Below are 24,429 nucleotides of genomic sequence, written 5' to 3' on the forward strand. Positions count from 1 at the left end.
GTCAGGCTGGGTATATGACGTCATAAATCTAGAGAGCCAATCCTGTTGATCGGCATCAGCATTAGCGGTGATGTCCAGCCCACAAGAGAAGCTGAAGGTAGCTAGCAAAGGAGAGGATAAGCCAAGTGCCAACTGTTTTTGCACGTTGACCCCTAAATGTCGTAGCAGCTGCCACACTGAATATAAATAGAGGAAAGTCTACTACCAGCTTGCACATAGCTGCTAGTATACCCGAAGAATATAGCATTAATTTTAAATATTGATCTTAATATATCAGACTGGCATATGAAGTGAAGAATTTCATACTGACCACAAGGATGCTACCGCACTTCCGAAAAGTTGTGCGAACTTTATTATGATTTGAGTTTTTTTTCCCCACATTCTTCTGTATCATAAACAAATCAGTCTACATTAGCAGCGTGAAGCTGACACTGGACACAGCATCCTGACATGTGTTAAGCATTTGGGCTTTACACTGTTATTCATCACAGCGCTGAATAAAATGTGTTTTTTCCCACCTCAGATATAAAAGAGGTAGCTTGCATCATTGCACAGAAGTAGTGACACCATGGGGACCGAGGAATTATGAAAACAACCGACCGTTCACACCTCCATACACCATACACAACACACTTGCGTCATCCATTCATTAATGAAATGCAGTAGCAGCAGCATTTGGAAAGGAGACACACTCCAGCGTTCGAGACCCATGCCATGCAGGTGAAAATTTGCCAGTAAAAGATATGAGCTCTCATTAAGTTTAACAGGGCAACAACCCCCCCTCCCAGGGTCCCGCCCCTGCAACAGCGAGGGTGGGATTTTACTGGCTTGTTAACGTGACTGACAGCTCAACAGGGCCGGTGTGTTTGTCTGCTGCGATGCAACGGCTTCCATACTTCATAAAGAGAATGACGACAGCCGGTCAGTAGCGCCAGTGGGTTACTGGCTGCAGATATTACAGCATGCGGGTTTGTGCCAGCTGGTTGGCTATAAGCTATGTGGTCATTAGACACGCATAGCTCACTCTCTCCCTTCTATCATCCACCATGCTTGTTAACTACTGACGAAAAAGAAACCAGTCGGCCATCGCATACACAAACAGCTAATGGAGTTACATTCAGTACATAACGCCAGCCTGACTGTATTCTCTCATCTGTTCCACCACAACAATCATTTCTCAACAAAATATTTGTCTGTTGCTTCATGGCGCAACTGCCTCTTATCTTATCTGCATAGCTGTGGTCCTAAACACAATTAAGTGTTGAAACTATGACCATGTTAAACTATGACATACAGCACACTTTTGGATCGATGTTCCCAGATTTATTTATTTCTTTTTCTTTTTTTCTTCAGCAAACATTATTTTATTACATAGAAATAAATTCATGCAATCAGTTTTATTATGTAGAAGCTTTTTCGTCCTCTAGATTTAATTGTCTGATAACATGGCCTTGGGCTCATCAATTATCCTGTTTTAATGTCCATGATTGTAAGTGTTTGCAAGCCTCATGTTTCTGCAAGTTAAAGGGACAGTTCAGATGATTTGAAATGGGGTTGTATGAGGTACTTGATAGTCAGTGTATTATCTACAGGAGATGGCGGTCGACATGCCCACAGTTTGGAGAAACAGGCATCAGCAGGAGGCTTAGAAATGTACTGCTGTGGACTTGATTTCCCAGTGGAGACTGGTTGGTTTAGAGAGAGCAATATTTGACTCATTCAAAGGAGCAACATGTAGTAAATGAGGATAAGTCTTATGCTGTGACCTGATGAGCTCTTTATAACTGTCAGTCAAAAATTAAAACTATACTACAGCAATTATTATGAGGATAGTACACATGCTGTAAAAAAAAAAAAAAAAAACACAGTTGTTAATCATATTTCATGTTAAAATCTGTGCCAAATGGTGTCAACATTACAACATACCCATTCCTTCCTGGTATTAGCTTTGATAACTGTCAGGAACTTGGAGTTTTGCACTCTGTTTTGCAATTGAAAGTTTTGTTCCCTTCCAAAAGCTACTCAAATAACCAAATGTCACAGGTACCATCGTCAATCATGACTGACCTTGATATGATCTCTCAACTAAAAGCCTGAAAGTGGCCCCTACAGGCTGCAACATTCATTACACACTAAGTTTATATTGCTGGTGGCACTAGAAGAAAGGTCAGGTGGTGACTGAAATCATGAGGGTTTATTACATTTAGAGCATTAATGTAAACAGCAAATTTCATCTTAATCTGTTTACTGAATTTAATTCTTCAGCACAGACCAAAGGCTCATTTATGCCCCCATTCCATACAAAAATACATACGTGCATTTCAAATGGACAACAAACATCATTTCCAGTGCTTTACTCTTCATTGTGTCCTGTGGTTGTGTCCTGCTTAAACTATTATCTACATTGCTACACTGTCCTCAACGACTTCCAGTGGTACTGCTCTGTTTCATCTGTATCTGAAAACTTTCAGAAAATGTGCACAACAAAATGAACGCAGAAGCCTCTGTCCTTATCTGTATAACCTAATGTTAATGCATAAATGAGCCTTAAATGACCCTTTGCTAAGCCCAGGTTCTGCAAAGCAACTCTCCAGTCATAGATTAGCAACCAAAATTAGGGCACCGCAGGCCTGTCGAGCTTTTCGTGTCATGTTTTATGTTACATTCGAGGAATGGATTCAACTTTCTCTGTATCTGCTCAAACATAAGCTTCGAATGCTAGCATGTCTGGCTAACTAGCACTAGCTTACTACTTGCAGTAGTGTTACCTCCAGCCAAACTTGTGTTAGATACCACTGCATTTGCTAAACTCATGGTTCATTCCTACCAGCAGTTAGCCTACATTAGGATTTGTTGATGTCGGGGGTTTGAGGAGGAGGATGATGTGGGCTCATGCAAAATCATGCAAAATCAAAGTGGGTCGATAATGACGCAACTCTGTCTAGCTCACTCTCTTAGCTCTAAGCCAGGATAGCTGAAAATCCCCCCCCATTACAAGAAAAGCCACTGAGTTCATACAGCTCAAAACCTTGAATATCCATACCACATTTCACTGCAATACATCCAGAGGTTGTCCATATATCTTTCTCTGAATCAAAGTTTTGGACAAGCAGATCGACAGACACACCAACACTGAAACCAGTGAAAGGTCGTGGCATGGAAATCAATCACCAAGCATATTTGTGCCATCAGCATGATTCAGCAGATCATTCCGGTGCAGGTGACACCCACTTTCACAAACACTGTCGGCCCTCAGAGACAAAACACAGAAAAAATTCTGAAATGTCACAGCTCGATTAATGATGGCTGAATTCCATTTAGCAGCTTCAGTTTCAAGATACTGGTATTGTACATGCTGACTCACTGTCACACTACTATGTTGTACTTGAATAGAATGGAGCCATCGTTAATGTTATAAGTAACATCTGTACTTTTTGGAATTGAAGTCACCATTTTCCCTTTGGAAAATCTGGAAATCTAACATAGGCAATCACATTAATCACAAAAAAACGGGCTTCATGGGTAGAGTAACAAATGCGTTTGCATATGATGCATATGATGATTGATCGCGGAATGCTTTGTTTTCTTTTGTGATTTTATTTTGCTTGCAGCGGCAAACCGTAACCAGTGGAAACACTGGAACACTTCCCTGTGTTGCCAATGTTTAATCCAAGTCGGCGCCAACGCTGATACCAACACCTGACATTTACTGTACTGTCAATGCTTAAAATCCCCTAATTGCAGCTGCTGGTAATAAAGTAATGCCTCACAATTATCTACAGTAACTTTTTTTTTTTTTTTTTTTTTTTTTTAGTAGTAGTTTTCAGAATCTTCTGTATGTCTGCATGTGTCTCCAGATGTGTTATCTGTATCCAGAACAGTATCCAGCCAAAAATACAATACAAGGTCTGGCTCAGACGGAGCCTGGGGACAGATTTATACAGAGGAGATTTGGATGATTACACACCATGAAAGTTTTCTGTGATTGAGATTGGAAAATGCCCTTCACACCAGCCAATAAATCAACTGTAGAATACAGTAGCCAGTGCTTAAAGTCTGGGAATCACAATGTAATGTAACATAAACGTAATGTTTTATGATAAAAAAAAAACAAGCAGAGACATCTACATATGCATCTGCACTGATTGTCAGCAGCAACATGTAGTCATATCCTCAAGGAACAAATGCTGTACTGGTTCCAAGAGGAACCACTTCTAAAAAAAAAAACACTATCTAGTGATGTATCTGTCATTTTCTATATCTATTCTACGGTTTTCCTTCCTCCAGTGGATAAACAGCTAGCTGTAGATGCTTTAACATCATTTCTTGATATTTCTGGGAGCTGAGAACAGAAAACTGCTTTAATGATCTAAAAATGGTAAAGCTTCGGGTTTTTCATGCCTGACAGAATCCTGAGCTGGGGTGCTGGAAATAAAGTATTACATAAGGAAGGCATTCTGGGAAGTGCAGGAACTGACTAATCAGTAAGAGAACATCAAGGGGTGAAGCTGCCTTTCTGTTTGGCCACGTGATGTTTAGGAAATAGTTCTTCCCAGTACAGTGAAATACAAGACGGGGATTTTTACACAGTCTGACGCTGTGTTGTTAGCTATTTTTACTACTGATTAACCAATCTGTAGTGACCTACATACTTGTGTGGGCAACACCATTTTCAGTCAGTAAAGAAGCTGTTATCATCAGACAAGGAAGTTTACAGTAAGACATTTCTTTAAAACCCTGATTACATCCAATGTCAACACTTGTCAAATTCTCTCTAAAATATCTGTGCATAGCATCTACTGTATAATTTGATTAAGGTTAGAGATAGATATGGTTGAAGCAAGGCAATGAAAACAATGGATTAAGTTTTGGGAAAGAATGTAGCCTGGGAACCAGATGAATCTGCCAGGCTCATGTTTTCTTTGCTCTCCCTTCCATTCGGCCAAAATTTCATCACCCTCGGATCTGTTTGGGTGAAGCACTGCCGTTTATTTGATATGGGATAGATTTTATACCTTGCTGGGTCAGATTTGAAAAGTTAGGTGTCACATGTTTCACTGATCCGATTGGTCGTAAGTTAGGTCCTTCCAATGGCACTTGGTCAGCTGGTCTATTCAGTGCAAGATTCTGCTGCTGCATTGTACTGCATTTCTTTCTTTCTCTACACATATTTTAGTCTACTGTTTAGCTGAATTATGAGAAAGATTGTGACTATATGGTCACCGTTTTGTGCCCTGCTTGAAAACGGACCAAGCACTTTTACATCGCACATTTTGTTGCTAACTAATTGCGTCCAGAGGCATTTTGGCTCGACTATGTTGATAATAGCCCTTGGAAAGCCAAAATGATCTAAGAGGTTCCAGATTAATTTGCATTTGCAGTTTAGTCTGGCAATGCCTGTCTATAAAGACTGCAGTTATAGTAAATACAAATTTAATTGTTAATTGCAGGCCTGTGATGGAACTTAAACTAAGGCCTCTGGCATGAAAGAACATTAGACACACAAACACAAGTCCAGCGCTAAGGTGATTGGTAACATATATCCGCCATCAGTAACTGGAGTCCATCTGCACCCAACAATACCCACCAACCTGATGTGGACACCCTTGCTGTATGTCCACATTGTCGTTGATACCTACAAACCAGCCAAACATGGCCAGCTACATAGTTGCTGAGTCACAGATGACGCATCAAGTGTCAATGAAGTCATCAATGAACAACCCTACACTGCACGTCTGTAGAGTCTGCTAACATGGATTGTCAAGTTGCATTCTTTTGTTGATGTTGCAGTAAAAAAAAATGCAGGGAGACAGGATACGAAAGTGGCAACATGACATGACACATGACTGGTTGACACATCACCACATCATAGTAGCCCTGAAAAAATTTGAAGCTAGGTCATCTTTGATTTGTAGCGCCAAACTCCTGGCATGCAGGGACAAGTACCAGACTTATCGGATAGTTTTTGGTTTCGTGTTGCCAGCTTCTAGCGAAAATGACTTGTAGTCTGATGCTTTGTCGACAGTAGTCTGAACATACTGTTACTTTCTGTCTTGATGCAGAGATTGTGTGCTACTTCCTGAATTAGTAATGACCACTAACAGTAGAATAATCATGAGGAGCAGTACTGTAATGATCTTGTCCATGCTTGTTGCATTATTTTTGTCCATTTATCTTACTTCTTCTTTGTGGCATTGGAAGATGATGTCCCAGTTCAAATTTGGCTGGTTAACTTTTCCAAATTCAAGAAGCATCAGTTAGCACAACACCAGACCTGTTTGAGTCATGGAGATAAGGGCTTCAATTCAGAGGCCTGCAACCAAGCCAAGGCTGAACAGGTAGTTGGCATTTCATTTCTTGTCTCCAAAAAAAGAACAAATGGTTGCATGAGGAGGGAGAAGCAGACGGGCACCATGCTGTCTCAGGTATGTCTTCAGACTGCTGAAGAGACATGGATGAGAGAAAAGCCAAGGTGAGAGAAGAGCTGGATAGATGGATTTTTGCATGTTTGCAATTCAAGGCATGCGGGCAACACCTGTAACACAGCATAACAGATAACAGACATGTCTGAAAATGTGCAAGAGCAAGCCTGAGCATAAATTACAAAATACTCAGTCTACCATACCTGAATCTGAGGACAATCATCTGCTATGAGTTGTTTTGAATTGAAGCTTCCTTTAACTTGCACATATTGAATATATATGAATATATATGTATTTTTCCACTGCACAATGCTGTTCTAGATGCCCACTGATTGCAAACAAGCTGTTATTTTACCTGCTTTGCATGAGCTGGGTTTATCATTACATATTTTCCTCAATTTAAAGACTGCTGCATTGTTCCAACATAAACATGGTTCTGTATGATTTCACAGTGTTTGCCATCTTTATCTCAACTTACACCAGTGGAGGGTGGCTGCCTGAATGTATAGATGTTCTCATTCTCTGATTAAATCCTTACATGAGCTATTATCCCCGCTCTTAATATTTGTTTAGATGCTCTCCTTCATGATTTGACTGTCAATGATTCCTTCCTGCGTGTCTGTCTGTCTCGCCGAGGAGGCCGATTGTCTCCTCTGAGCATCAGTCTGAGGCCAGCTGGCAAAGACTTAAACAGCAGCAGTGGAGAAATGATCCTGGTGAGGATTAACGGATCCCAGATGACCTTACTGGCCCACCTGCATTTATGTGTTTGCATGCTTATGTATTTGTGTAAGTGTACTGAGTAGCACAGTAGGACAAGTAAACAGAGCTTCCAGGTTTGAAAAGTAAAGCCAATGCAGAAGTGCCTTAAACCTGCATTATATTCAGTCTCATACAAAAGTTACCCTACCTGTCACTTGATTTATGACCTTAAAAAATTAGTTTATGGTCTCAATCGCTACTTGAAGCTTGCAATGAAGCTGTGCTTTCAACTAGATTTTTTCTCTGTGATATTAAGTGATATCTCATTGACTTATGGTTACATTACATACAGTTTGATTATTCTGTTAGGGAAAAGCGTCTTCATACATACATAGTGAAACTGTATTTCATTTAATTTTGTTACTTGTTACCTAGAGTGTTGGGTCTATTTTGATGTATTGGTTGTGACAGCATACGTTGTGTGTTTGTGTTTATGTGGATATGTATAGTTTTGATTGTGCATTTGCTTAATTTTTAGTGTGATTCTGGTATAGTCTTTGTTTATGTGTTTCTTTTTTTGTGGATTGTGGTTTGTTTCTGTTGGTGAGTTGTGTCTGTATAATGATACATCAGCTAGGAAAACAGATTAAAGAAAAATAAATGAATAGATAAACACACAATAACAATAAATATGTACACAATGAATAAATAAAGTTCAAATAAAGGTCAGGCTAAAAAGGGAGGTCTTGCGTTTGCTTTATCAACACTCTGCAGTCCTCAGATCTTCATGCAGGCTCCACACACGGACCGTAGTAATAAAATGATGCCTCACTGTGGGTTTCTGTTCTAACTTTGGGGATGATTAAAAGACCACTACCAGAAGACCTAAGGGTTCTAGAGGGTTCATATGATAAAAGCAAATCTGATAAATAGCAGGGACTAAGACCATTAAGAGCTTTATAAACCAGTAAAATGATCTTAAAATGAATTTTGAAGCACATTGGAAGCCAGTGCAGAGCCTTTAAAATTGGTGTAATGTGTGCTCTCTCTCTCTCTGGTCCTCCTCAGCACAGGTGCAGCTGAGTTTTGTAATAACTGTAATTGAGCAACGCTTTTCTAAGAAACACCAGTAAGTAGAGCATTACAGTAGTCAACTGACAAGTCATTCTCAGTGAGTACATCTTGCGCAACTTACAGGGCTCACAAAAATCAAACCAAACTCCAAACTAGAGTGTGCTGATCAAATATGGAATAATATTCTGTTACTACATCACCTCACATGTTTCTAGAAACATATTTTAGCAACTGTTTAGCTATAATACATGAAAGACTGCGACCAGGCCTCCCAAAACTTAGATACAACTGTCAAATTAGGCAGTGTTGATCAAATACAGATCAATGTTCTGTTAATACATTGCCATCTGTTACCAAAATGTTTTCAGAAACATACTGTTTACTATATTGATTATTTCTCACCTAAAATATTTTCAGAAACATAATTTAGTTTACTGTTTAGCTGTAATACGGGACTGATTGTGACCAGGCAGCAACAATTTGTGTCCTGCTTGCAAACACACCAAGCACCACTGCGTCACGCGTTTCTTCGCTTTGACTGGTTGTAGGTCTGTCGAACTATGTGTTCTCATGATGAGTCATCGATCCAGAGGTCTGTCATGTTGGAGGCACAGACAGCACACCTGAAGCCGCCACTTTTCCTCATTTTTTGTGGTCAAAGTTGTGGCATTCACAACTTCATGACGTCTGGAAGGGAAAGTCTTGCAAGATTGGTACGTATCGTTTCCTTATCATATTCCATGTATGTTTTACAACATAACAACACTGTGGTATGAGTAGGTTTACGGACAAAAAGCACCTGGTTATGGCTAGTGAAAGATCATGGTTAGAAGTCACTCTCCTCCATTGTTTTTCAAGTTTCCAACAGAGCCTCCTTAAATTTAGATCAGACTATGGCAGCTCAGATCAAATACGGTGCAAGCTTCTGTTACTGCATTGACTATTTCTTGCTTAAAATGTTCTCAGACACATATTTTAGTGTATTGTTTAGCTGTAACACAAGAAAGATTGCAACCAGGCAGACTGTCTTTATTTCTTGCTGAACTGTCGAGCCAAAGCCAAGCACCGCCCAAGTTGCAATACGTCACCCACCGGCTCCATGCTCCTGTCGGTTTGTCGGCTGTTTGCAAAAAACCAAAATGGCAACACCCACTAATAATACTGTCTATGATGACGCTGCTGCTTGTTATCTCTCTTCACTGGAACCTTCCTCTCCAGGGGTGGATGTGAATGTTTGTGTCTGATTGCATCCCTCTAAGATTAGTTGCTTAGTTGCTTTCATCTCTCCATTAACCAACACACACACACACACACACACACACACACACACACACACACACACACACACAAAGAAGTACTTAGAGTACAAGTGCCAAGTATCTGCTTACTGAAAGAAAACATCCAGTAGTCCTGAGCCCCTCGTCTCTCATACTGAGAGACGCTTCACTAAAAAGACAACCAGATCGATGCCAACCCCAGCACAATGGACTGGAAAACGCCAAGCACAAGTTAGGAACAAACTGAATCAAGTGCATGTTCGCTGCCACACAAAACACAAAATTGGCTTTCAGGAATCTAATACCAAACATCTTTGTGCACATAAAGCATACAGGAAAATATGTGTTTAATAGTCCAACATACTGTATGCCATGTACCATAATGCTTTGGCACACAGCTCGCATCCCCTGGTCTCTTTACAGGGTGCCCAACGCCACTGTCATGCACTGAGGGCAGTTTACGATGCATGAGAAAACGCAGCCTTGGCACCGCACCCAACACGCTCACAGAGTTCAGTTACAACTGGGAAATGGTGGCACACACTGAACAAAGTGTACGAAGAAAGGCTTTGCTCATGGAATGTGACACAGAAAAAATGTTTCTGGCATGCTTAACTTAACTTTCACTGGCTAAAACCAGTAACATTCACAGCATTTTCTTGATAGAAAGGTAGGGTTAAGGCTAGTTGAATATTAACCACAGATCATGTTAGCTAAGCATAATTAATTGAAGTGACTTAACGTTCACCAACGATAGTTGCTAAAACATTCTGCTCCCGTCTCCTGTACAAAAGGTAATCACTAAGTGTGAAAAAAAGAAAACGACCCATAATCTTAATCATCATCTAAATCTTAATCATTAACTTGTGAATTTTGAAGCTTTTACATATTTTAAAAAGACGGTTGCTAATAAGTGGCTAAATGAGATTCCAGAGGTTGATGGTGACGTTAAACCACTTGGGGGTGGTGATGTGAAGTCATGCGACCGTGATGTAGTTCATTTATAGCCTAATGTTATCTTTTTATTTCTGATTATTACATTTACACAAAAATCATAACACACAAAAAGCTGGAACATTGTGTAGAACGTGAGTCATGGATGTCATGACATCTGGGGTAAAGAGGAAACGGACCATCCAGATTGTTTCCAGCGCAAACTTATATATATGCTGCCATCCAGACAATGTCTCTTTCAGAAACGTCACTTCTCATTTCCTCAAGACAATGTCTGCATGTGTTACAACAGCATGGTTTCCATTTTGGAATTGGTGAGAAAATTTTTATGCTTTTCGTTTCATACTCTTGATACAGAGTCTTGTCTCATTCAGTCATTTTCCTCTTTTAATTTTCGTTGCTATGCAGCTGGAGCGCAGACTTTATAATATATCAGTAACCAGGATTTAATACAAACTAACTAATGAGTGAGAGAGTGTGAAAAAAGGATGCCAAATGATGTACTTTTACTTTTTGTATCATTCTGATATCATCTACACAACAAACCAAATCCACTGTTGACACATTTATCTGTTTCCTACATCTGCTCATAAAATCCCGGTGACTCATATGTCCCCTGCAGCTTTCTATAGCTCATCCTCATCACCAGGAACTACAAGCCCAGCGTGAGGGTTGACTGACCGGGTTATATGATGTCATCAACCGTACATCTCAAAATAAGATGTCTGTGATTATTTACCAGGCTTTGTTACCATGCTGGCTTTTTATATTGTCTGATCTTGACGAGCCCTCATGTGTAACCGTTTCCTGTGTGGATGCTCGCTAATGATATCATAGTCTGAGAGTTTACAGGCTGATAAGCAGTTTGAGGTAAGATGTGTTTATGTGTGGGTTGTTGGGGGAAGACTGATGCTGGCATGAGAATGAAAGCCAACACTGGGATTTACTGTGTGACGTTAAGCAGTCAGAATAATTGGGTTGGAAACGTGTCGGTTGTAAACAATGAGAAAATGTTCAGAAGCATTTGGAAGAGAACATCAGCTTCATATAGAAGGTTAATGGGCCACACACACACACACACACACACACACACACACACGTTAACACCAGTGCATAAAATGGGGGAAGTGATTAATACAATTTTAAGGATATTGTCGTGTTCAATGGCAATCCAGAGGAGGTCAGAGGCTTTATGAAAAATCTGGGATAAAGTAAAACTAAATGTTCAAAACAACAGCCACCTTCAGCCAAACACATGGTCTAATCGCACCTATAATTCTTATGAAGTGAACAGTGATTTACCCAAGTTTGGCCTCCGTGCCAGCTCCTGTGGTTAGCAAAGACTTGGCCTTCTTCATTGCCTTCCTCTGTTTTCACTCCTGAGTACGAATACTATGTAATCTATCCTCATGTGACCTAGAAATGGATTGCATCCTTGAGGACATCTCAGGTCTTTTAATAGACGTCAGAAGAGTAAGAAACAGAGGAATTTCAGCTTGGAGTGAAGATAACCCAACGATCAGGTTACATTCTAACATCTATTAGACCTTGTGTGCACAAAGTATTTTTTTTTCTGAGCACCAGTGTCTTTATTCAGTTGTTCCCAAAATAGGAAAGAGCGTCTCACTGAAAATCTCGGAACTTTTGAGAGAGGCGCTGGTGTCGTCATTTTTTCAGGGAACCAATCATATATTAGATGGGGACTCATCACACTATAATCAAGAAAATGGAAGAGTTTGCCTTTCTGGTAGGGCTATCCCCGATTTTTTTTAGTTGAATCAGATTTGGATGTCCTATATGAATACTTCACAATTAGTTCTTTTTTTTTACCGTGCATGTGCCACACCAAATTCCTTTATGAGCCTACATGAGTATGTTTTAACAGTTAGACTTGCATTTGAATGGCTTTTTCCATCATCTATGATGCAGATATGCACATAGTCAGAGAAATTAAAAGTGCCCATCCTCCTCTCGTTCAGTTATGAACTCAGCAGACCCATAAAGCGTCTCTCCCGAGGCTGCAGCCGCTTTCCAGCATCACCTGCACAAAGACAAACCAAGATGGTTTTGGTGAGTTTTATTTAGGTTTGGTAAAGTCTGAAGCCGATGATAATGATGAAGGAATTTGATGAGTTTGACGAGAGCAATTAAAAAGCTTAAACAAAACATATTGGCCAATAGTATCTTGACAAGATTTTCTACTTTTCTTATGTGTTATGATAATGCTTTTACTCATTGCTACTGTTGATAGAGCACATGCACAGATTTAGATCTCCCAGCCTATTCAACACATTTACAAATTGTTTACTTTTCATTCAACCCAGTTTTAACCCAGACATCACTACATCTTTTGTTCAGCAGATCAGTGCTTCCTGAGTTCAAAAAACAAACAAAAAATGCCCTGCATTTCTCATGCCACACAACACAGGCAATTCACAATACAGGCAATGGATATTCCTAATTCATGTTGGTGTCAGGACTTTCAGAGGTTGTGCTCATCTCTCAAAAATGTCTCATTGTGACAGAATGCATTACAACGACATGACAAACACTAAAAAACCTCTTTCAGTTAGCGACTAAGCTAACAGCCCATGGCAGCTCTCATGTGACGCAGACTTTGTGAGTCACTCAAGCAGAGGAGTCAAACCATTAACCCTGCAGCAGAAACCTGTGTGTGGATACTGCAAACATTAACTAATGATGTAAGTTACTGTATTTTTATGCGAAGATTAGCCTCTATAAGGGTTCGGCCACTGGAAGTCACCCAGGCAACACTTATGCATACAGAGTGACCTTTTCCACAGAAGACATTTTGACATGTCATAGCAGGAAAAGCACAGGTGTGATTGATATTATGACTAATGGCTGCATTCCAGTTAGGTATAACAGTTTCAAGGTATTATGCATGCTTGCTTACTGCAATGGCTGACTGGAGACTTCGGTGGAATGAACTCATTATCGATGTTATCAGTTACATCTGTGCTTGACAAACATGTCGCTTCTAGATCCGGCTCAACAATGCAACAAGTCAGCAGATCTCTTTGTAATATGCTGTAAATAAAACATTTACGGTAAACGCCGTTGTCAATCTGTGCACTGGAACCAAGGAGAAGTAATAACAACAATGGTGACTGCTGTTTTAAGTCAACTAAAGATGTGTTTAGATAAGCTAAACTGGCAATAAGACAGTTACTGAAAGGCTGTGCGTTGTGTTTGCTGCCAAAGATAAAAAATAATGTCCTTGTTTATGTAACATGCTTATGCAGCTGCAGAGGTAGCATTAGCTAATTAGCAGCTACAAGCGAAGTTAATGGACACCCACAACCAACCTACCCACAGCTTCCAGCTTCAAAACTTATTTAAGAGACCTCCCTTATTTTAATTGTCTATAGTCTGACTCATAGCTGCTAACTAGCTAACGTTAGCTAGCAAAACCATCCAGGGTTTGACATCAATGCTTGCCCACTGGCCCGCTTGCCCAGGGCAACTAAGTTAAGTGCTGAATCAAGCAGAATGCCTCCTGCAGCTGTCTGAATGGGCAAGTGAAAAATAATTGCGACTGTGCGGAAGTTCTGATCCAGAATGCACTGCACAGTCGAAAAAGGCACAACTATCTTGTTTTTGTCTCACACTTTTTATCTAACCATCTACATCTTGCCAATGTTTCTGTTGTAACGTAAACATCTATTGTTGCTGTGGAGCTGTCCATTCCACTAAACTCATAGCTAGCTAGTTAGCTAGTTTGCTAATTTTTTTTAACCGTTGCGAAGAAAATCTCAACAGAAAACACAATGATTTGCAGCTGCTAGCTAGTTAACGTTAGCTGTTTACGGTCTGGACCAACTCTGCTGAAACGTCACATAAACATTTCTTAGAATATTTCTTTTCTGTGGCAGAAAAACAACACAGAGCAGTCTTTCCAACTATTTTAATTGTCTTTAGCCCAACTCGTAGCTGCTACCTAGCTAACGTTAGCTCTCCACAGTCTGGACAGTCTAACTGTCAACAGTTTTGTATTCTAAACCTTACCAAGGTAAAAGTATGAAAATATATTTCTCTAAATCCCTGATGACTTTAATTGATTTTTAATAGACATACATTTCCATTTTGAACAAGTAAATTAGGCCGTTGGGCAACTAAAACATTCACTACTTGCCAGAAGGGCAAGTGGCTGAAAAAGCTCAATGTCAAGCACTCACTTTCTCACAAAACGATAGAGCCAAAAATAAAGTGTGTTGGCACAGCAACGCACCGCTGTCAACTCAAACTGATGCTGGTCTTGAGAGATTGGGGAAAATCAAATCACCCCTCCCCCGGTAGAATAGAGGCACTGTCAGACTGTATATAAATGGGGTGTAACGAGCTGACGATTCAGTCTGATATCAGGCAAACTACAACTTGTACTCTCTAAACATTTCCTCGTGGGAACTGACCAAACTTGCTGCAGTATTTCACCAAGCCTGCAGTAAAAAAAAAAACTTACAATAATAATAAGCACAAGCCCGACATTTCAACCCAGCCAGACAGCTCCCATCACTCTTGCCAACAGCTGGACGACCTCTGGCTGACCTCGAGGTGAGAGGTCAACCTCCCGGGGTCAAGTCTTACATTAATGTTCCTCTCGACAAGCGCTTAGATGCACAGAAACACCCCACGTATGCGCAGACACTGACACACACACACTGTGGAGGGTCCAGGCGAACTGTGATCCCAAACATTACCCACTGAACCATGTTCACTCCCCTGAGATATTTACCCCACACATCTTTGCTTTTGTTTTTTTCTGATGTCAGCCTCTTGTTCCTGTTGTCTAACTATCGGACACATGATACTCTTCTACAAGGTTGCATGCTTTTTTGTGTCTTTTTCCATTTATGTCATTGACCTCCCCAGTTCAGTTCCCCCACAAACAATGTGTTTTAATCTCAAAACAGAACATGAACACTGCACTTTACACACACTGGTGATATTTAGCTTTTCATTGGCTATATTACTGTGTATTAAAGGTGCAGTAAGTAAGATTTAGGGGGAACTACTAACAGAATATGACTGAAGTGGAATACAATATCCATAAGTTTTCATTAGTGCATCACCTCATTATTTAAGTGTGAACCAACCGTTTCATCACCCACTGATTTGCGGGTGACGTCATGGTTTGAAGTTTCGAGTTTGGCATTACGATAGTTGCCATCTTGGTTTTTAGCAACCATGCGTGGCACAGACGAGAGTGTGTAGCTGGTGGGTGACGTACTACGACTGGGCGGTGCTTGGTTTTGGTTCGTCTGTTCAGCAGGAAATAATGGTCATAGTCATATTAGTCATATTGCAGCTAAACAGTACATTAAACATATTTCTAAAAACATTCTAGGCCAGAAAAAGGCTCTGAAGTGACAGAATCTTGATTCATTTTTGATCAGCACTGTCTAGGTTGACAGTTTGAGCTGAGTTTCATGAATCCTGTGTGTTGCATTGTACAGACTCTGAGAATGACTCTGAAATAGACCATAAAGCATACTCTAGTTTCTGGTCTATTTTGCTTTAAATAGGACCATCATTTACAAAATGAACATTGTGCTGTTTAGAAGAAGACTTGAAACTAGCGATTGAGACTAGTGCTGGGCAATATATCGAATTGTCTTTGAATTTGGATATCGTTATGAGTGATAGGGGTTATACGTCCTCTTTTTCTTTTTCTTTACCACAAACTATTTGGACTGGTTTTCCTTGAGAAATAATAATGTGATGTGGTTACGCTGTGTGTTATTGAGTAAGCTGTGTGGCATGGAGTTGCCAGCTTTTGGATAGTTCTATCGAGGCCCTCTTATTTTTCAGGATCCATCCAACACCAACCTAAAGTGAGCGGAAGAAATAAGACAGAGCTCGCCGCTCACAAAAGCAGGGACCAGCACTGGCGAGGCCTGGTCTATGTGACCTGCTAACTGCTGGCCTGGTACTCGGTAAGCAAACCAGCCTCTCTGTTCCTGAAAACCAGTCAAGTTTCCTCTTCTACACACTCCAGGTTAGGGCTGCTATCCAGCACTTGTAAGTAAAACCCATAGACTTGACAGTTATATTGTGATATGGCATAAGTGTCATCTTTTCCTGGTTTTAAAGGCTGCATTACAGTAAAGTGATGTCATTTTCTGAACTTACCAGACTGTTCTAGTTGTTCTGTCATTTGCCTTTACCCACTTAGTCATTATATCCACATCAGTGATGATTATTTGTCAAAAAAACTTATTGTGTTAATACGGGGCAGCACAGTGGTGCAGTGGTTAGTACTGTCGCCTCACAGCAAGAAGGTCCTGAGTTCAAATTCCCCAGCTGGCTGGGGGACTGGGGAGTTTGTGGCAGGGGTGGGACCTTTCTGTGCGGAGTTTGCATGTTCTCCTGGTGTCTGTGTGGGTTCTCTCAGGCTTCCTCACACAGTCCAAAGACATGCATTAATTAGGTTAATTGGTGACTTTAAATTGTCCATAGGTGTGACTGTGACTGTGAGTGGTTGTCTGTTTCTATGTGTCAGCCCTGCGAAGAACTGGCAACTTGTCCAGGGTGAACCCCGCCTCTCAGCTGGGATAGGCTCCTGTGACCCGTCAAGGATAAGCGGTTATGGACAATGAATAAATGACTTAGTGAAAGCACCAACAGTCGTCCTTACAATATTGTCACAATACCAATATTTAAGGTATTTGGTCAAACATATTGTGATACTTGATTTTGTTCACCACCAAACACTATTTGCACTATTTGAGAATATTATTTTAGAGAAAATGTGTATATCAAGATACATCAGAATACTCTAAAAATATCAATTTTATTCATAGTTTTATTCATATTCAAGTTATATTTCCCAACCCTAATTAGGAAACTGTCTACTGAGGTCATAAATCAACTGAGAAGTAGGGTCAGTTCACCATAAGGGTACATAAAATCTTTTTATCTTTTTTCAACCAGTGGAGCTGCCCCCTGCTGGCCATTAGGAAGAAAGTTTAAGTTTAAGGCATCTCCGCAATGGCTTCACTTGTTAGACCCTATGGTCTATGGTTTCTACAGCAACCCAGAATGGACAAACACACACTGGCTCTAGATACAGCCTTTAACTTTTAACTTTTTTTTTTTTATTATTGAAGGTGAGGGTGAGACGAGTGCAATTCAGTTGGTTTCAATCTACAGTTTCACCACTAGATGCCACTAAATTCTACACACTGGGCCTTCAAACCACTTAACGTTAAAAGTGCAACAACTTTTATTCATCAACATTTCACGTTTTACATTTTTACATTTGCAAAGCAAAATCTTAATCAGAAGCTGTCTTTCTGGTATGGACAGAGGCTGGGAAATCAAGATGCAGAATGATGTATGCTTATTTAGCATTTGCATATCCTGATCGGTTTCACAACAGTGAGATCCCAGTGTATCGCCGTTCTCATGAGGACATGGCTGCGGTGCAGGGGAGTTCATTTTCTCAACCCTTGATGCCAGCTCCCTTACTGTATATTTGATTATTCAACAAGAAGAAGCCACAGGCCAAACGTCTGTGGTTGGCTGGATTTAAAAGTTAAAACAATGAGGTTTTGGTAAAAAGTCAAGACGAGGGAAGACTTGAAAATCGACTCAGTGATAAATTAAATTAGACGGAAGGGGAGACAAATGTGAACAATTGGGACACAGAGAGGTAGAAGTAAAAATAAAACGAGACAAAATGTTTATTTTCTTCTCAAAAATGCATCATTGATTTTACCTGGCCTGAAACATGATAATAATGGGATGAGGGTTGAGAGAAGGACTAGGCTGTAGTGGAAACCGGTCGGAGGAGGATGTAACATGTTCTTCTTTTTAATAATCCTGTTGATCTTTATCTCCTGTTTCTAATGAGCTCCTCCCGGGTCAGGTTACAGCACCAGAGAGATGGTACAGTTCAGACTGCGCTAGCGACCGGGCATGTTGGCTTTCTTTCAGCTTGGTTCAGCTGCTCCTGTCTAAGCCCCTTTACTTTGAAGGTAATTACAGAGAAATCCCTGTTTCTTCTTTATTACAAACAGGGTCACTGCCCTTGGGTGAAGTATGTGTGTGTGTGTGTGTTGCCCTGGGACAAGGTGTGTGTGCATGTTTCTAATGTGCCGAATCCACCTACGCACACACAACCACTTTCAGCAACTAACCCAGAGTCATCATACTTTGTCGCACGTTGCAGTTTGTTTTTGATTTATATTGCACAGTTAAAACTGCATAAAGGAGAGTGAAATCAATACTTTCTCAGCTGTTACACCAGGTAAGAGAAAATGTAGAAAAAAATCTCCAACCACTGCAGAGACCTTGAGTCAGGTGAGTAAATAATAGCGAGGTGTACCCTGGAAGTAATTTATTAGCTGGCAGCTCTACAGATCACTTCACTGGTCAGTCAGTCAGACAGTAGGCTGGTTAGCTGGTCCATAAAAATTCCTGACACTTTGGCAACCACAGTTTTCACCGTAGGAGGCTGAAATTTGGCATGGAGGTCAAGTGTGTAAAGGTGTGTGTTTGTGTTCATGCCAACTGGGTAAAAGCCTGACAAACACACAAATTTGCAAAAGATGCAAAAGTTGGTCATGAGCCAAAGGACAGCTGATGAACCGCTCATTACAAACTGGGAAAAAAGTAACAAAAAACGGCACTAGATTTCCAAATGACTTCTATCTGACTGTTCATAAATTCTCAAACTGAGCATCATGATGTTATACTGGAAAACAGCACTAAATCAGGCCTGTAGTGGTAAATACAGCTTCCCATCACTGATTGCACAGTTGATTTTAAAAGAGATGAGTAAACTCTCAGCCTGTAGCTGCATAATGTTCCATACTTTAGAAATAAAATTAGCATATTCTTTGGCACTCAGTCCAACTTTTTCTTGTGTACTTACAGCACGGGCTGAAACGGTCACGGAGCTCGCCCATGAGCTCGCCGAAGCATGCGCTGCTACGTTCTGCAAAACCACCACGCCCATCTGGGTGAAAGTTTTTAGGGAGTCATGCATAACTTCTAAACGGATTCACATGACATGACCCCTATACTTTAGCCACACCCCCTTTTCATAACTCACAAACTGTTTGTCGAAGACACGCAGGAGCTATCACTGGACTCAGCAGGGTTCTTTTTTCTTTGGTGAATGTAGTCATGCTCTCTTCCTTAATGCACAAACTGTTTGTCATAGAGTTTTGATTTATGACTGGCAGAAACTTAATAAATTAAATATTTAAATTAATTTCATACAAGTGTCATTTGCTCATTTTCAGCGCTTTTTCATATACATGGACTCAGATACTGCACCTTAATCTACATCCTTTTTTAATAATTGATGCATTTTTTAAATTCATCACCAATTAGTCCAATAGTATTTAGAATTTTATAAGTTTTTCTATCATTATCCTCCTCAAAATCCACAAACACTACAGCAATATCTCCTCTGGTTTATGTCCAGTGTGACAGCACTGTTAGAAATGCCTCATAGGTTACCTGTAGTCTCCACTGTAATTCAAGAGAAGGCAGAACAGTGTTGCAGGACAGGAGAGAGATGATTGGTTTTAACCTAGGAGTCCTTCTGGCTTCAGTCCCTTAGAGAGGAGTAACCCGACACCTGAGTGTGACCCGGACCGGGGACAGATCATTGCACGAAGCGAGACAGTAAAACACTGGAAAATTAGCAAGAGAAACACTATCTCCTCTCTTACAAGCGCCTGAAAATCCTGCACATGTGCTGCCTACCAGAGGCATCATCAGACCCAGTACAGGAGAAGAAGAAAGACATAGGGAGTAAAAAAAAAAATTAAAAGAAAAACCAAAAGAAATAAAGAAAAAACTATTTGTGTATGTGTGGTTGTATGTGAGTTTGTGTGGGGCTGTGTGTAAAACCGCAGGCTTGGGACCTGCTGGTCTGATTGCTCCACAGGAATGAATCTGAAACAAGAAACACACAGGCTGGATGATGTGGTTTAATCGTCTATTAAACTTTTTAATTAGAGGCTTTTTTAAAAATTGGACTGAGTCACTGAGACTTTCAGTAACACACAGAACCTGATGTAACTGTGCCTGTCTTCCCTCTGCTGTTTGGGCTGAGTGCCTGGACGCTGGAGGAAGGGGCTGTGGGTGATGGCACCTCCCATCACAGTGTTTGAATTAGAGCCATGATGCCTCTGGGGAATAAACATCAACTTCTGGATTCCCACAATGTGGTGGCTCATCGCTCTGTGGACACGTACACTTTTCAGTACTACTAATTTTAATCAGCACAGCCCTGAGCAAAGGGTTTCCTTCAACTCGCACGTTTTCATTAAAATTTCCGACTTTATTGCCAAGTGAGATAACATAGTTTTCAGGAAATGTTGAGTTTGAGCTTATAGGCTTGATTCATTAACCATTTTGCAGCTGGAGTTTGAAAAATCTTTCTAAGATTAGTTCGGAAACTGGAACATTCAGCACGTTTATGTTTCACTCAGACAGTACCAAAATGTCTCGTTGACATACTTGTTGTATCTGATCCTTGTTAAGTTTCGGTTGCACTTTATTTTATAGTACACTAATAAGACATAACTAGCTGTACTGAAATAGACAAAAAAATAGAAATATGTTCTTCATGAAAGAGTATTTAACCCTTTATTAAACCCATATTTGACAGTAGACATTCTTAGAGGGTAATTAGTGACATAATAAAACAGAACTGTCTCTATAATGACCCATAAACACAATATTCCTCTACCTCTATAAATTTGGCCTTGGTAGATCTGGTTCAGATATTGTTTTTAAATGGACTGTCCATACCACTTTAGTTTGCAGCACAGTTCTGTTGTAATATCACAAGCCTAATAAAAGATCAAATTATTTGCATCTAATTTGGCACAAGGTATGGCTTGTGACGTCTTATTAGCGTACTGTAAAATAAAGTGTGACCCAAGTTGCCTGCAAAAACTGGTTGTTAGGGAGGGACTTGTAATGGATTGGCATTTACAGTAGCATTAGCTATGCAGCTAGCGTCATCATTTAGCTGACTGGACCCAACACAGCCTCCACTGACTTAAATGCAATAAAACTGCTTAATTGTGTGGTTCTTCCCAAATAAGACCAAATAAGATTACTGAAACGAGTCATTTTGCAGGGCTGTGACGTTCCAAAAAATGTGTCTGCTGTTGGGGAAAAAGTGATTTTGGGCCGTAGAGCATCATGATGCTGTCATTACTCCGTCTACACATGTCAAATTGGCTTCAAAGCCCGACACTCTTCCTGGAGGCTTGTGCAAACAGTTATCTAACACCAGTTAGCAGCAGTTGGCCTTAAGTACAAGCTAACTATCTGTCCATCAGGAAACTCTGTAAATCACCTCAAACCTCATCATCAAACTGCCCTTATAACATTTAATCAAATCTTTATGACGACTTTGGTTGAGGTCACGACAATGTTATAAATGCGTTTCACGGTGAAATAACACTTAATGACATCTTTCGACAACTCTCATGTATCACTGTAGTTTTAGCTGAGATCACTGAAAATATTTATGATACAATCGTGACAGCCTATGTTAAAGCCACACAGTATAATGTAATGTAACACATACAGCTAAATAGTTTGATTATTAGGTCCTCTATGCCATGGTTATGACAGGTTAGTTGGTTAATTTTAAGTTGTCATGACAAGGACATCTCAAACAATTTCAGCTTTGCATTAAAAATGACATAACTGACCCAATAACACTTAATGACAACAGTCATAAACATCCATAAAGACATGTTTATGACAAGTGTCATGTCAGTCTTATGCACACCTATTCCAATAAAGTGTAAGCAGCAGTTTTAAACATGTGAACTCTGGGAAGATAGCAGCAAAAACTCCACAACAACGGCTGCATCAAAGCAAAGACTGAGACATATAAAAGTTGTGCGCTCTAAAGTGCCGCTGGGGATATTCTGAACAGCTCAGCAGCCCAACAACACATGACATCACCAGGGAAGAGTCCACGCCAAAACATGCAGACGTGTGAAACCTAATAACTCAAGGTCTCTCTGCTGTTTACATACAGCTGCTGTTTTCATTGGGAGTGTGGTCATGTGTGACCTGCCTTTGTAAATACTCAGGTTGTAACAGTGGACAGGCACTGTGACCTGCCTCTAATCTGTGGATCTGGTGGGAAGTTACAATAGGTCAATATTTGCCAGTTTGGCAGGTTGTGATCAATACGGATGGCTGTTTTCACACAGGTGATAAGAAGCTCAGTTCAATCTGAGCGCTGGCTGTGATGTTAACTTCAGTTAACATCACAGCCAGACTAAAGTTGGAAGAAATAATAAATAAAAGTAGACCAAATAGTTTGGTACTGAAGACAATTTAATGATGTTTCACTCTGCACTTCTAACTTGGTACGAAATGTACCCATTTTACCAGTTCAAATCACAGGGTGCACAATAGAGAAGTTATATTCCTCTCAGTGAGATGCTACAGAATCCAAAATACAACCTTTTTTTTCCTAACTGAAGCTGAAGTCAACAAAATATCAGGCTAGTCTTGTGGCCTAATGTCTGTTCCAAGGCTGGATTATCAACTAAGCAACATGGGCATCTGACCCGGGGCACCCCAAAAGCCTCAGGTTCACTGGGTAACGGTTCGTTGTGACATTTGCGGGGGATTACATGGTGCATATTCGTATGCAAATTTGTGTTTCATCTAATTACCATCTGGGACCAAGTAGTTTTCTATTCTAGTGTTTGTTTTTTTTTATTCCAGCATAGGAGTACTGCTGGGCTTCTGGGCTAAATATAGGATTGCATGTGTGACCTGCTGTGCGCACTGTACATGAAGGGAAGTTGGAGGCAACAAGGTATGTACCTGTGTGTATATGTATATATACCACCACAACCTACTTCCTACATGTACTTTGTTGCTCTTTGTACATTACCTGACTTGGTTTTCACTTTTCTGCCAGAAAGCCCTGAAGGCTGATTGCTATTGCTATTAAAGCCCACATATTCAAGGTGTTTTTGACAATGGGTAGGATTGCTTTTTACCTTCCCTGTAAAACGATTGTTCCCCCTCTCCAATCCCATGCCAGTCATCTTCCACATGAGTAATGCTGTTCTCAGCCCAAGTACACTTGCATCATCACCTGCACATTTGTTTATGCTGTTGCTATGGTGCAGAGAAGCCTGCCAATCACAAGATCCCAACATCAGTCATCTTCCGTGTTTTGGTTTGGATGGTTTTCACACCTGATGTGAACCAGACCCGAGACAACCTTTTCAAGTGGACATCTATGCCTGGGTACGTTCCCTGATGCGAAACCCTCCCTCATCTCAAATTTGTCCAACCTGTCTTTGGACTGTGGGAGGAAACAAGAGAACCTTAAGAAACACACGGGCACAGGGGGAACGAACGCCACACCAAGTGCTACATCCAGAGAAACACCCAGGACCTTATTGCGGTGAGGCAACACCGCTAACCACTGCGCCCATGTGCCAACCTTTACTGATGTCACCTTCCAGGATTGGTGGGTGCAACGGTCAAACAGTTTCCTCAAACTGCCATTTGGTCCACCGCATTTTACCTTCAGTACAGTAGAGAATTGAACGAACAGCAGCTCCAGTCCCAGTAACCAGGAGACAGAAACATTTACACACCCGCTGGAGTCTCTCATCCTCCTTCTGTTCATCCTCTGCACGCACCCATAGTCATGTGTGTCGAGGCTATATGCCATTTATACACCCATACTGTTCACATGCACACATGCACACCTCATAAAAGGTCAAACCACAAAACACTGCGCTGTGTTGAGTCATCACCAAAAATGGAAAGTTTTAATCTTTTCTGCCTTTTTTATGATTTTTTTTTTCTCGACATGAAGAACAAACTGAGAAATAGGAAGAAAAAACAGCCATAAAAAAAAAATAAAAACCAAGGCCATTTGTCATAATTTCCCGCTGCCGGTAGCTGTGGACAGAATGAGAAAGTGGTGGCGGTAGCTGGGGACGTGATGGTGCATC

Source organism: Lutjanus erythropterus, chromosome 17, assembly GCF_056507025.1.
Source record: "Lutjanus erythropterus isolate fLutEry1 chromosome 17, fLutEry1.hap2, whole genome shotgun sequence".
NCBI lineage: Eukaryota > Metazoa > Chordata > Actinopteri > Lutjaniformes > Lutjanidae > Lutjanus > Lutjanus erythropterus.